Source organism: Protobothrops mucrosquamatus, unplaced genomic scaffold (assembly GCF_001527695.2).
Source record: "Protobothrops mucrosquamatus isolate PMUCROS unplaced genomic scaffold, P.Mucros_1.0 scaffold_99, whole genome shotgun sequence".
Lineage (NCBI taxonomy): Eukaryota > Metazoa > Chordata > Lepidosauria > Squamata > Viperidae > Protobothrops > Protobothrops mucrosquamatus.
This window is the reverse complement of record NW_015386175.1, coordinates 1231002-1245687: the sequence shown is the minus strand read 5'-3', so window position 1 is coordinate 1245687 and position 14686 is coordinate 1231002.

Here is a 14686-nt window from a genome sequence, read left to right as displayed (position 1 = left end):
CCCCATTTGGGGTCGATCGACCATTTCATGGGGGTCGCCAAGCAAGGCTGTCCGCCATTTTTTTGTCCGCCATTTTTTTCCCCTTTTCCGGCGGGTGCCTTACCTCCCTTGGGCTGGGCCAGCTGGTGGTCGGCCTGCTCCGTCTCTGCCGCTTGCCAGCTACGCCTCGGCCGGCGCAGGGGGCGGAACCACGCATGCGTGGCACTCCCGGGCAGGGAAAGTCCTTGACTTACGACCTGCTGGGTAGTCCTTGACTTACGACCGGTTTAGTCCTCGACTTACGACCGGTGTAGTCCTCAACTTACGACCAGTTGGGGTCGCAGCATTAAAAAGGTTGAGAACCACTGGTATAATGCAAGGGGAAAGATCTGTTACCGAACTATTTCTTTCCTTCAGCAAGCAAGCAAGCGCGCTCGTGTGTGTGTGTGTGTGTGTGTGTGTGTGTGTGTGTGTGTGTGTGTGCGCGCGCGTGTGATGAGAATGAGGGAGATGAAAGGCAGATCTAAAAGAGGCCAGGACTGTGACGCTACACGCGCTCCCCTGCCGGTTGTCCCTCTCCCCCTCCCCCCTCGTGAGGTCAGTGACCTCCCAAGCTTAAACAGAAAGAAGGGGAGGGGGGAGGGGAGGGAAGACCCGGGAGCTCCTTTGAAAAATGCAAACTCAGCGAGAAGGCCAGATCCATCTCGGCGGCTATTATGTCTGAGGTGCGGGAACAGCAGCGGAGTTGTAAACTTGTTCCAGACAAGGACGCTTGAGATTGGGAAGAGGGGGTGGAGGTGGGGGGGGGTGGTGGAGAAGAGCCTGAGGGGAAGAAAGAGAGACACGCACACCTAAAAAAAAAAAAACACTAAAAAGTTGAAAGTAAACGGCAAAGCTCTGGACAGTGTCCTTCTCCCTCCCCGCGTGCCCACCTCCCCCGCTCTTTCGCCGCTGTCGTAGGTGGTTTTACATTGCGGGCTTAGCGAGCGAGGCAATGGAGAGGAGCCGGCGGCCGGAGCTGCCGACCGGAGGGCTTCTGCATCGGAAGGCGGCGGCGGCGCGGCAGTAGAGCCGGGCTGGGAGCAAGCCCCGCGCGGGCGGCCCCACTTTGGGGAAGTGGCCCGAGCGCTGCGAGTCTCGGTTTCCTCCTCTGGTTTGGACCGCGGAGGAGCCGGGATTTCCTCCCCTCCCCCGCGCCGTTCGCAGCTGCGACAGGGACGTTACTTTGTCTCGATTCCAAGAGATCCTGCCAGGGCTCCCCGCCCGCCCGCCCCCCCTTTCCCCTCTCGCTGTGCCGGGCGTGCGGGTTGGACGCCGAGGGAGCTCCTCTCTTCAAAGGCGGCGGAATGCAGCCGGGCTGAAAATGGAGCCCCCCGACTGCCTGCTTTGCCCGGGAAGGCTTCCTTTTCCTTTCGGCTCCCCCCAAAGCGTGGCCTAGCCGCGGACACCCGGGCTTTTTCGCCTTGGGAAAGCGGGCGACCCCGACTCCCCTTCCCCTATCTCTTGCCCGGGAAGAAAATGCAACTCCGCACTAAAAAGCGCGAGCCCAACCGGGTAAGTCCTCAGAGCCTCCGCTGGCCTCGACCCGAGGGAGGGAGGGCGGGGGGGGGGGGAAAGAAGAAAGAGAATATTGGAACTCGGCCGATCCTCATCCCAGCGAGCTCAACGGTTGTGTAGTGGAGGGATCGCGAACGGGCGAGGGAGAAATGCCGGGGATTGGGGTCGGGAGGAAGCCCCAACTATCCCGCTCCCCTTCTCGCCCCCAAGAGCGAGAGAAAAGCCTTCCTCCCCGTCCCCGGCGGCACCCCGCCTTTCCCTCTGCAAACAAGGGGGTGGGGTGGGGTGGGGGGGGCAAGGCAGGCTGGCAGCATCGGCGTGGAAGAAGTGGGAAGAAGAGATTAGATTTCGCTTCTCTCTCATCAATTTTCTGTTTAATGTCACTGGTCTCCATTGTGGGAGAGAGAGAGAGGCACGTCATCCGGCCATAAATTTGTGATTATAGAGCCTCCAGCTCCGTCTTGGTGCCCTAATTGAATGGATTTACTCCACATGGGCAGGTAGGGGGACCTTGGAGCTGGAGCAAAATACTACCGACCAAAGACGAAATTCATAATAGCGGCAGAGCCGGGGCCATCGTCGTAAAACCAGATTCTCAAACACCCCGGCGGCCGGGGGAGGAGGAGGAGGAGGAGGAGGGATGGGGGGAACTGGGATCTCGGCACACACATGCAAAAGCCGTCCTCAATTTCCGCTTTCCAGAGGCAGAGAAGGCCAAGGGAAGCTCCGGGAAAGGGGAGCCGAAGGGAAGAAAAGCCCATTTCTAACGTATTAGGCGCGCGCGTGTACTTCTCTCACCCATATCCTAAGACGGCGTTTTTTTTCACCCATGGCTCGGGTTGGGTGCCCTGACTTTTTTTTTGCCGTGAGGTCGGTTTTTCCTTTGGATTGTTTGGTGTCTGTGGCGTGTTAAACGTTGGAACGTTGACCCAGGAAAGCAGCGACCTGTAAGTAATTTTGCGGCGTCCGTGCCTGCTGTTTGCACGCGTGAATTGCTCTTCTTCCCTCTTTTTTCTTTTGGCGTGTTGTCTTTCTTGATAATTCCTTTTTATTAGGAGGCACCATTTGCGCCGATTTATCTCCGAAGTGGGAAAAATGTCGCCTTTTCCTTCCATCCCACATTGCAGGCTGTTTTGTTACAGCAAGTCCATTCCTAGGGCGATTTTTGCATTTATCTCTTTTCGTGTAACTTAACGAGGTTCTTGCACTTTATCGCTGAAAACCCACATCATTAGCTAAATTCCTCTTTCCAAGCAAAAAATGTTTTGTAAAGAAAACAAAAACAAAAGAATAATATAGTACTATCCTGTTAAGTACAATTTGTTTTGTATTTATTCCAAGATACCATTTTGACTTTAATACTATCCTGAAAATGTACTACCTGAAGAAAACTAAATTTATTTCTTTTAAGTAATACCACTGTACTTAAAGAGAAGGAAGAATCCACATACTAATTCTTTCCTTTTTATGCAATTTTAAAAGAAGTAATGAAACTTGATAGATCTTTTCCTACTGGATATCATCTCATTTGTAAATATATTCAAAATTTAGTGGCTGGAAATTTACCCACATTTTTGCAGGCTTCCATCAAATCAAAGTCCTTTGCAAATAATTATTACCCTTTTTTTTCAATTCTGAAATAAAAAAACTTTAGACTGCTGGATAGAGCATTGGAATTTTTTTTAATACAAATTTAAGAGTCCATGTTTTTCTACTTTTCAAAGCTTCTTATCCTGGAAACCTCAAATTGCTCTAATAAAATTTGACACAACCTACTTGTTTTCTGAAAAAAATCACAAAAATTGCAGCTCAAGTGCAAAAGAATTTGCCACACTGCAACTTACAGAGAAGATATTTAAAAATGGCCTTTGCATCAAACCAGAAGTCATCCACAGCTGCATTTTTCTTTCTACAATTCAAACTGTCCTCTTAAGCTAAGCTACCTGCAAAAATCTTTTCAAACCCATTTGCCAGTTTACTAGAATCACAAAAAACAAACGGCTAACTCTCATCTGCTTAATTTAAATATCGCTGCTTTGTTTTCCACTAGAAAGAAGAGCAATTGGCAATGTACAGTTGTGAATTTTGATTACTCATGAGTGAATGCATTTACTTCTGTGTAAGTGGGCAGTTTTACACTAAGTCATAGCACACTGATCCTGGTTTAAGCCTTATTTTAGACAGTAAGTCTTGTTTTTGAATAACACATGCATTAAGACTGCCCTATGAAAATACAAAATATACAAAGAAAATTTATTTTAAAAGGAGAGAGTCGTTCTCTTTTTAAAGACCCTGATATATAGATGTGATTTAAAAAAAGCATTGTTTCTTGCTCCCCATCCCTCCTCCCTTCTGTGAAATCAAACTATCTCCGGACCCTGCCGCTCGAGTTTCTGTCGATATCTTTTGCAAACTCGGTACAGAAAGTATATTTGTGCTAGTAAAGAGATGGATTTATTTAACGATTTTTAATTAAAGGCATTGACTTTCCGTTAACAAAAAGAGGTAGTAGCGAAAGAGCAGGCCTGGCTCGTCTCGAGCTTTAGGTGCGGCCGGAAGAGAGAAGCATCTCGCCCAGAGTCCCCTTAGAGCCACCCGCTGGTCCGTCTTTCGCGGACCGCTCCTGCCCTTTGGGGGGACGCCCGGATCTCTAGGTCGGTCTCATGATCCGAAGGCCGCCCTCCTTTCTTGTTCTGCCTCTTTCTGGCCCGCGCGGCAGCCCAGCGCTCCCGAGCGCCTTGATCGCCCGGGTGCCTTTAAAGCAGGGCGCCGGGAATATTGGGGAACCCAGGGTGGGGGTTGCCTGCTGCTCTTGCCTGCTGCTCTTCCTCTCGGGGGGGTGCTCCCTTTCGCCGCCTTTTCCTCCAAGAAACCGTGACAAGGGCTTCATCTCCTCCTTCCCCCTCCCTCCCATGCTTTGATAACAATGTGATCCTCAAGGGCGATCAGGAGATCGTTCTCCGGTTTTTGGTTCTTTTTTTTTTTTCCAAAATGGGGGAAAGGCCTGCCGGTGGGTGCGGGAAGGGATCCCTCTCCGCTTGAGACGGCCGGCCCTTCCCATTCAGGAAGGCGGCGTTGGATAAGTCCCCCCCCCTCCCCCGGCAGGCCTGCCCGCTCTGGCTCCTCTTCTCCCCGACCTACCCGCGGACCTTTTGCTCCTTGAACGCCTCGAGGCCGAAAAGCTGAAGAGAAAAGGCGGGTTCCCTTCCCGGAGGAGATTAAGCGGATAAAGGAGGGCGTGGAGCGGACCGGGAAGAAGGCAAGGAAGATGGCTGGCGGAGAACGTGCTCCGGATCCGCCTGCGAGCGACTTCCTCTCCGGCTTGCGAGGGGCTCTGCCGCTCCGGGAGTTCAGGCGGACTTCCTCTGCCGCCTTTGCGCCAAGGGGAAGCGAGGCAGCGGGCTGCTTTTGCTTCGGGCCGGTCCAACGGAGGCGCCCGTTTGGTTTAAGTGCCGGGTCCAAGGCCCGAGCGGCACCTGGAGGGGGTTTCTGGCGGGGCGTGGGAAAAGAGAGAGAGAGAGGCTTCTTCCACCTCGCGTGGAGCGGGAGTCGCAGTCGGCGGGGTTGGTTCTTCGACCGCAGGAACTCCCTCGCGAAGACAGAGGCGGGGATTTGTTTTGTCTGTAGAGGCCAAAGCGAAAGCACAAAAGCCAGCCTGGAACTGACGAATTTCCCTGCCTTTTCGTGCTCTTTCTGGAATCCGGCGAGAGCAGGGATTCTTTTCTTTCTTTTTTTTTCCTTCCGCCCCTTTGCCACAGGAAACTCAAAAAAAGCTTTTTTGGGGGGCGCAAAGGGAGGAAAGTCCGTAAGAAACTTAAATCCAAAAGGAGCCTTCTATTCCTAAAGGAAGGATCAAATTTTGCCTCTCTTCTTTCCCTGATTCTTATATACTCCCCTTGCTACGGCTTCTTCCTCCACGTTCCATTACTGCAGAGTTCTTCAAAGGGAGGATGTAAAACGTAATTTCTGTTCTGTATCTATGAGGAGAGGGAAGAATTTTTTTTTTAAAAAAAAATAATAATCATAATCGCTCTCTGTCCTGAGCATTGGATGGAACCTGGCTCTCTTGGGTTAATTACAGGCAATATTTCATTCATTTATTACCTGAGGTTTAAAAGAGGGAGGGGGCCAAGGCGGATATTATGGATAACTTTCCTCCTCCCTCTGGGGGTTGGGAGGGAAAAAGGGGGTAGAGAATGGGGAAAAGTCATTTGCAAAACCTGGTCTTGATCTTTTTGAAGTAGAGAAACGTGCAAAATTAAAAAAAATCCCCTCCCCTCACTGAGATTTACATGATGCAGTGTAATGATTAGTATAACAATGGTGTATGAATGGTGGTGTATGAATGGCGAGTCAGAGAACTAGACCAACATTTCATCAGCAGGAGGGGAAGATGCACGATGTGGCAAAGCCCTCAGAAATGTCTCTCTTTCCACTGAATTCTGGATCTTTAGAGAAAGAATATAAGGAAAGCTTAGAACTTTGAGAAGCGGTAATGTGCTCCACCAGGGCTGCATTCTATGAACTTTTTGCCTTTCACCAGCAATTGGTTGCAAGACCTTCAGGCCCTTTCCCATTTTGGGGGCCTGAAGTTAAGCCAGCTAAAAGTTGCTTGGGTTGAAAAGGTTGGGGGTGGGAGCAAAAAGCAGAGATATGTTGTCAGAAGTAGTAGTCTGGTCCAAACTCTTGGCCAGCTTCTTCCTGTTTCCTCTGGGCCCTGAGTGAAGGATCCTCCTTTATGGGCCCCTCATAAGAGATAATCTCTCCAAAGTGGAGCTGAGTCTACATATTTCCCAACTCTGCCATTTAAGCAGGGTGGGGCGGGGGAAAAGAGAAGGGACATTCTGTCCTGGGGTCTCCTTTCTTTGAGTCTTATCCTATTAGAACCTGTTAGAACTCATTTGTTAGCCTTGTTCCTTAACAAGCCCAGCCAGGAACAGAGAGTGGGATCCAAACAAAGAATAAGATTGACCAGCCCTCCTTTACAGAGCAGTGGGTGAGGGCCATCTCTAGGAACTTCACCTACCACATCTTTTTCCACTTGGTTGGTGACTTTGGACTTTGGAAAAGGATGGAGATGGAAAAAAAAAAGGATGCCCTTTTGCAAAGGGATGGAGAGTTCTAGGAAGCTCAAAAGTTTGTTCCATTCCTTTGTGGTCTGGGACTTTGGTTGAGGGACTGCTGGACTGGAAGGATTTGGAGAAGCTCCGGATCCTCCACAAAACCAGAAGTGGTGGAGATTTTGCCTGCTACACAGAAGCAAAGCAGCTGGGCTGGGGAAGTGGTTGTCTTGCCATAATTCTCCCCCCTTCCCCCCCTCTTTCACACACACACACACACACACACACAAAACACACAGTTTCACCTCAGGGCCTTCACTTTACACAACAATAAAAGTAGTTAAGCACCAACAGCCACCTTCTTCCCCTCCCCCTCCCCCTCCCCAGTTAATCCCAAAGGGAACAAGGCAGAGGGAGAAAAAGGGGCTGGTTTTGCTTCCCAGCAGCACCTCCTGAAATCCAGTATTCCTCCCTCCCTTAGTTTTTCCCTTGCACAAACACCCACATTTCCCCACGTATTTTCACACTTATTTCACATTTCGATCTCTCTCTTTGTGTGTGCAAGCACTCACTTATGCTGCACATTTGCCTCTATGCTTCTCTCCCCCCACCACCCCCATCACCCAAACTAGCTCACCCCCAATTCAGCCAAAGAGGCTTTAATGATCGCTTTAAAAGTTCCGTTTTGTAAATCCGCTCCGATTGGATATGTGCTGCCATGGCTATTATCTAAGTTATGCCTTTCTACCCAGCTGCACACACACATCCTGGCACTAATTATGTGTTTATCAAAACAGGCACCCTTTTGACATGTCACAACATGTTTGTGGGAAAAGGGCCTCTCATTCATTCACACACACACACCACACACACATTCATCCCCTACACATGTACACACACACACCATACCCTGTTCCTAAATCTTGTTTGGATTATGTTGTCTCTTGGCTATAAAGAGGATGGCGGATGACAAGCGTGATCTGAGTATGAACATTTCTATATTTGCAGGTGAGGAGCCCAGAGAAAAGTTTGTGTGTGTGTGTCTGTGTGTGAATATCTATTTCATAGGCAGTACACCTCATGAAAAGGTTCAGGGGTTCTCTATTGCTCCCCAAAATTCTGAGAAAGGGGGCTTATTTCACCTCTAAAAATGATGTTCATAATTCCCTTCTAATAATGGTTGCTCCAAATACTAGTCTACTTCCAATTTGCAGAAGAAGTTTAGGCCTGGAATAAAAATGTTCTTCATCCAGTCCCCAGAATGGAAAGAAAGAGTGAAAGAGATTTGGCTAGGCCTGGCACCATTTATTAAGCTTGCTTTAATTTAACCCAGATGGGCTAGTTCCTTGATAACCTCACACAACAAACACATTCAATTATACTTTCAGTGTGTGAACACACTGGGATATATTTAACTACAAATTACAATTCTGCATTTAACAGGGCTTTAACTAAAGGTTTAGGGGATTGAAAGCTCTTGGATAGTTTTAAAAAATATTGTTTTGGGGGAGAAAGGCTGGGTTAGAGAAATGTATACTAGATCCACTGGTTACATCTCACCCCAAGTGTGTGCGTGTGCGTGCGCGCGTGTGTGCACTAGCGTGTGTGCAAGTCTGAGTATGATTAATAAACTCTGCTAGGTTTGTGACTAATAAATGCGCATGTTTCAAGGGGAAAAATCACAGTGGAAATTGTAATGAGGACTGGTGGCATAAACATATGTTCATAAGATATGTGCAAAACAAATCCTTGGTAATTATCAGCGGTCATTGTCTGAATAAAAACCCCTTTTTTGCGGAAAATCACTCTTTGTTGTATAAAATGTGTAGTAAAACTCTTTGCAATATTGGCTTATCAGTATAAACTTTTTATGTTTAGATTTCTATGATTAACAAATTTGTCAGTTACTCTTTGTACATAATCTGGGCGAGTATTCCCTTCCCTGACCAGGACAAAAAGCATTTGCTTCCTCCTAAATACCCTTCTGCAAAAAAACACAAAAAGATAAATGCATCTGTCTTGGGAGATGGAGAAATAAGAATTTAACCAATTAAATATCTTGATTGGGTCAGATTGGTAGAAAAAATTGGTTCTCACATCTTTCCTCCTCCTTTATTACTTTGATTGGACTGTCCAGATCAAGGTACACAAAAATTTGCTTTAATCATCTCTTTGTTGCTGCTAAGACTTCCATCGTGTACTAGCTAACTTTTCCAGGTTTCATCCTCCTATAATTGTATTAAGGTTGATCACGCACAATTATTATTTTATTATTATTGATTATAAAATTCCTATTATAGAATTTAGAGGAATTCTAAAAAGGTTTTCATTTTCTGCTTGCGCTAATACTGGACTTGGGAAATGTGGAGAAAAAGCCACTGGGAACAGAAGCCTCTTGAACATTCTTGGCTCTTGCCGCTTTCCTTTGAGGGAATAATAGGGTGGAAACAAGATTAAACAAAATGATCTATCCTGTTGGCATCCCACGTGGAGGTCAATTTGGAATGCCAGAGAAATAATGTTTTTCAGGCAATAAAAAAACTGCAGCCCTTCTTTGCAAGATGAAGATGATGATAAGAGTAGTAGTGTATAATAAGATGATAGTAGTAATGACAATTGAACAATTTAGACTACAGGAGGAGACCCCACGCTTTTAATTTAATCTCCCTTTGGTGAAGTTGGTGGAACTTCACAATAACCATAAAAGAGAGTCAGGAATCAAAAAAATTGGCTCCTGACTACATGGTTTGGATATTTATTCTGTGGAAGTTAGTAAGGGGACTTTTTGAGGGAAGGGGGAGGAACTAGGATAAGAAAGAACAGTCAGCAGCTCCACTTTCTGTCTTGGGTTGCACAAGGGGAATATTCCCCGAAGCCGACCTGACCAGTTAACAGTCTCCCGTCCTGGAAAATTGGATGAGGAGCTGAAGCGACCCTTAATGGCGGGTGAGGGGGGGGGGTGTTCCGGGGCTGCAGGAGGAAAGAGAAAGATTTCCTGAGCTGGTGCAGTCAGTAAAAAGGTGCTTGTCTGAAGCTAAAGGTGTTTTGTTAGAAAAACCGTCCCCACCCTGTCCTAAAGGCGAGATTTATCTTTTTAACCGCAACAGCAGCATTAAGAGTTTTTCCTCCTCTCGGGGAGCTCACAAAGCGTCCCTTAACTTGAAGTCCCAACACCCCCCCCCTTTTTTTTTTTTCTCCTCCCGGGGAAAAAAAAAGAGGAGCGGCAGTTTTCTACCCGTGGAACGAAGCAAGGAAGAAGAAGCCTGGACGGGAAGATCGGCCAAGGGAAGGCCGATCACCTTTAGGCCCAATGGCGAGTGAGCAGGCCTCTCCGATCCCCTAGACTAGAGCCCTTTCCGGGTAAAGCCCGCCAAGGCCCTGTTACAAAACAAAACAAAACGCACCCTTGCCAGAACCAGCGCGAGGTCTGCGAGGAAAGTGGGTCAAGCTCTGCGGGGTTCAAAGCCTGGCGAAGCTTATTGCTACGCCGTGGGAAGAGCGGTTCTCCTCGTTCTCCTTTCCTCTGCTCCGCTCCCTCTCCCACCCTCCAGCTTCGCTCCCGTTCGAAGCCATTTGGATCGAAGTGGATCTGGCTAAAATGGGGCCGGGGGGGGGCGGGGGAAAGGAGAGATGTTTTTCCTTCTTTTCCCCACCTTTTGCATCGGCCAGGAGTTCTCTGTTCAGTAGTCGTCGGAAACAGGACGTGTTTGCACGGCGCTGTTGGCAGCAAAGACGTAGCACGTGCTCGGTTCCCTTCCCCCTTTTAGGAAAAGGATCGGGTGAGCGGCGTGGGGGGGGGGCGGAGGATCGCGAGGTCGTCCCTTGCTTTAACCGACTTCTCGTTGCTTGATGGAACGAGGAAAGCAGACTAGATCTGGCCTGATCTCAGCCGGACTCGGCAACTGCCTGGAGGCATGGCCGCAAGCCTGCACTTCTTTCGCTATAACGCAGAGCTCCCCTCGGTACAAGCACGTGTAAATTTAGAATAGGACCAGCCAGAACACAGATCGCTTTGGACATTTCTCCCGAGTATGGACTGAATGGATTTCCCCCTCCAGGCCACTTCCTCCCAATTTCCAGGGAACGTTGTATGTGCTACAAAAATGAAGAGTAACTCTTTCAAGCCAAGAAATTGTTTCTAATTTGCTCCTTGACCAAACAGCACATGGAACAATGAACCCGACCCAAACGATTGCATTAAGCGAGGCGTCCAATATACAATTACCCAAATGTAAAGATTTGCGTTTCCTAGCCCTTATTAGGCAATTATTTAGCGTGCTGTGTTAATCCATAATTTTATTTAACATACCGGGGGAGGAAACTCCCGCCCTGGCTGCTGCTGCCTCTCCCCCCCCCCCACACACGCACCATTTTTCCAGATGGAAGAATATTAAATTGCAATATTTTAACACACTTCCCTAGAGTGTGAAGGTTAGCTGAGGTCTGAGAATTTAAAATGATTGCATATTCATTTAGACATGAAAAGAATGTTTCCATGTTGGCTACTTTTGAGCAAAATTAAGAAGAGATTCTGTTATTTTCTTCCAGGCCACCTTGCTTAAAAGCTGGAGTCGAGGTGAATCTAATTCCCTGTACTTTTAGTTACAACATGGAAGGTATAAATTGGTCACTGAGTAAATATTTACCAAAATAGGAAAATATATCTTGAACTTAATCCTGAATAATGTGGAAAGTGAATACCCTTACAGAGAGGGCAGGCAAATTCCTGTTCCCAAAGAACATCCACTAGAATTGTTGCTAGCGAGGGGACAAATCCAACGCAGTTACACATTATCATTTTAAATTGTAGGTTGAGGATGAAATGGCCAGATACTCCAGGGCGCTGATGGGGTTTGGAAGCCTGCAATCATTCCTTAGGGGGGGAAAAAAAACATGGTTTGCTGACCCAACCCGAATCTTGCAAATAGGTGTTGCCTAGATTCAAACAGAACTGAAAGGCAGCTTGCCTCGCCTTTGCCTTTCAGGGAAATGTGCTTCGCACGACTCCATAACCCATTCCATTCCATTTCCAGAGTGTTGTTTTAATAGGCTGCCTGTTATGGCTGAAAACAGAGTGGTTTAGCAGAGCCTTTGCTTTAGCCAGTTCTAGTCTAGTTCCCCCTAGAGTCCATGCACTTTCTAAAAGACAGGGGATTTTGCTGACTGAGCCTTGATTCTAGCAAGAAGGGCTTGTGGGGGGGGGATGGGGAGCTTGGCTTTTCAATCTAGCCGTAGGAGGTGAATCAAATCCTCTTGATCTTTATCCTCTGAGGTAAGCAAAGTTCAGACTAGCACTAGGAATTGAGGCCTGAGCCAGACTAAACTGCAAGCCAAACTTATGCAAGCCTTACTTCTGAGTAAGCACCCACCGACCAAATGAAAACTGATTCCTGCAGCACGGTAGGAGGACAGAGCCATGATTATCCCCCAAGAAGAGCCCAGACCAGCTTTTGTGACCTAGAATCCAGGACTCTCCGTGCTTTTCCCTGAACCTGTATATTTTTAACTTCCCCCGTCTGCCCGTTAAACACTGCAAACCCCTAAACAAGCATGGCTTAAGGGGTGTGTGTGTGAACAAATCATTTCTGCACACACATACACACACACACCCACACACACACACCGGAAGGTAGAGTTGAATCAGGAGATGAATGCGACTCTAAATATTTATTTCTAACTGCATTATCTTCTGCCTCTTACAGAGCAAGCCATAGAGATACTGATGCTCTGCTTCAGTTAAATTAAAAACATTTGTTACCCACGGACAGATTTTAAAAAATAGTGGAAAGGGAAAAGATCTAACCTTTGCTGACAATGTCTCTCGGCCTATCAAAAAGCTTGATGGAGTTTCCCTGCCTGCCTCCCTCCCTCCGGGTGGTACCATTCACTTCAGGAATACAAAACGATTGCCTTAAAAAAAAAAAGGAAGGAAGAAACCTCCCCATCACCAGTTTTGTGTAAGTGAGCAGGCAGAATATGAATTACTGGTAATTTGCCAACAGACCCTTGGTTTATAAAACCACTCCTGTCTAAAATTATTTGTTTTAACAACTGGCGGAAGAAAAGAAAGAAAGAAAGAAAAAGAAAGAAAGAAAGAAAGGAGAAAGAAAGGAGAAAGAAAGAAAGAAAAAGAAAGAAAGAAAGAAAGAAAAAAAGAAAGAACATTTTAACAAAAAGAAAAAAGAAACAGGACTGCAGAACCAAAAGAAGTTGATATTCAAAATATAGGACATAATCAATAGCCATGGAATTTAAAGTCTGCTTTCATTTTTTTTAATGTGAAGAATAAATTGAGGAATGGGATTTTTAATCTTCATTTTTTTAAAAAAAAGGAAATATCCAAAGATATTTTTTTAATCCAAAATTTAAAAGGGTTAAGCTAATTTATTTATATATTAAACCAACCCAAGGACAGTTCCCCCCCCCCCCCCGTTTCCTTTCTCTTCAGCTGTGTTCATCTGCCCCAAGGTCCACCTCTGCCTTACTTGGCTATGCTTTGTTTCTCTCTTTTTCTCTCCCCTACCCCTATTTCTTAATTTGGGACCTTGCCGTTTGTTTTTAATTTTCAAACAAAATAATACTTAATTCCCTAGTCCAATAATAATTAGACTGAATATAGTCATCTTAAAATCAAAATAAAAGCAAGCTTTCAAACAATCTGAGATTTTGCCATTCTGGGCTTAAACCAGTGATAATATGCAGCACTGAGGTCCTTTGCCCTAGGCTGAGAGATGGAAAAGAGACTGTCAATCACTGGACGCTTCAGTGACCAGGGACAATCCCCTTTGCTGGACCAGCCTTCTTCAAGAGCAATCAGTCACTTTGCATTAATTACCCTTCCATCCATTTGCCACTGCAGGGCAACTGCTGCTTTTGCAGAGACCTGGTGGACTCACAACCAAACACCACCTGAAAGAACAAACACCCCTAAACCATTTCTCTCCTGGCCCCAATCCACAACAAAATAAATCTGGAACTACCCTTGTTCCTGCACCTCAACTTTCACCTGTCTTCCTGTGCACTTTCAAACAAACAAACAAACAAAATGATAACAAACACACACCTCAAACCGTGGAGGAAGTCCTCTCCTGGAACAGTGTTCCTGCTGAAAGTTTACCAAGAGGAGCAGTTCTGTGCACCAGGCCCAGAAATCTATCCTTTTCAAAGCTAAAGGTTTGGCTTTTGTGAATGTGCCTGAACAGTATTTGATCCTACAGCCTTCCTAAATGTTACATGGAGAAAACCCACTGAAGGCGATAGGATTTGTTGTCTCACCATCACGGGGGAAATTGCCACTTTCACAAACATGGCCACATCTGCCTGGAAAAAGGTTACCTAGATTTTAATGCACCTTAGACTTAATTTTGACTTCTTACAATTGTGGTCCTAAACCTAACTAAAACAAGTGACTTCTTCTGGAGTGACATTGGCACTACAGTTTTGCTATGCTGGGAAGGGATTCCTGGCCAGTCGGCATTTATTTCTTGGTAAACAGGATGGGGATCTTGCTGTTGCGCTGCTTTCCAAGATTACAAATAAATAATTTAATAATCCCCATTAAATAAATATAAATAAATCTAGATCAAAGTAGCCAGCCTTACTTACTTACCCCAGGGAAATATATTTAGGATCAAGAGGGTCACCCTTGTTCACATGTTGCAATTTGTGTCTGTAATGTCTGAACAGAGCTAATTTTCTTCCATTGCAAAAGACAGAGTACCCTGAGGTGGCATTTCCTCTTTTGCATGGGAAAGACATGGAACTGTAAGTCTTCCTTAAGTCTTTTTAAGACTCCAAACCTGGAAACCAGCAAGGATTTCTTGTACCAAGGCCCACTCTGCCTTGCAGACACATCCCACTGGCTTGTCCTCCTGGGGCCAATGTAAGGAAACTGAAGGGCTCTCTGTCCAGGGAAATGGCGGTGAGGTCAGTGTGAGAGACTGGTTTGACTAGGAAGCCATTGCCCATCCGAGTGCTGCTGCCGAGTGAGAAATTTAAGGGGGAGCAGAAAGACAATCCAGTGATGGAAACGCAGGGCATATTAAAGGAACATTTTAAGTCAGCAGGACCAGATGAAAACTCCCGGTCCC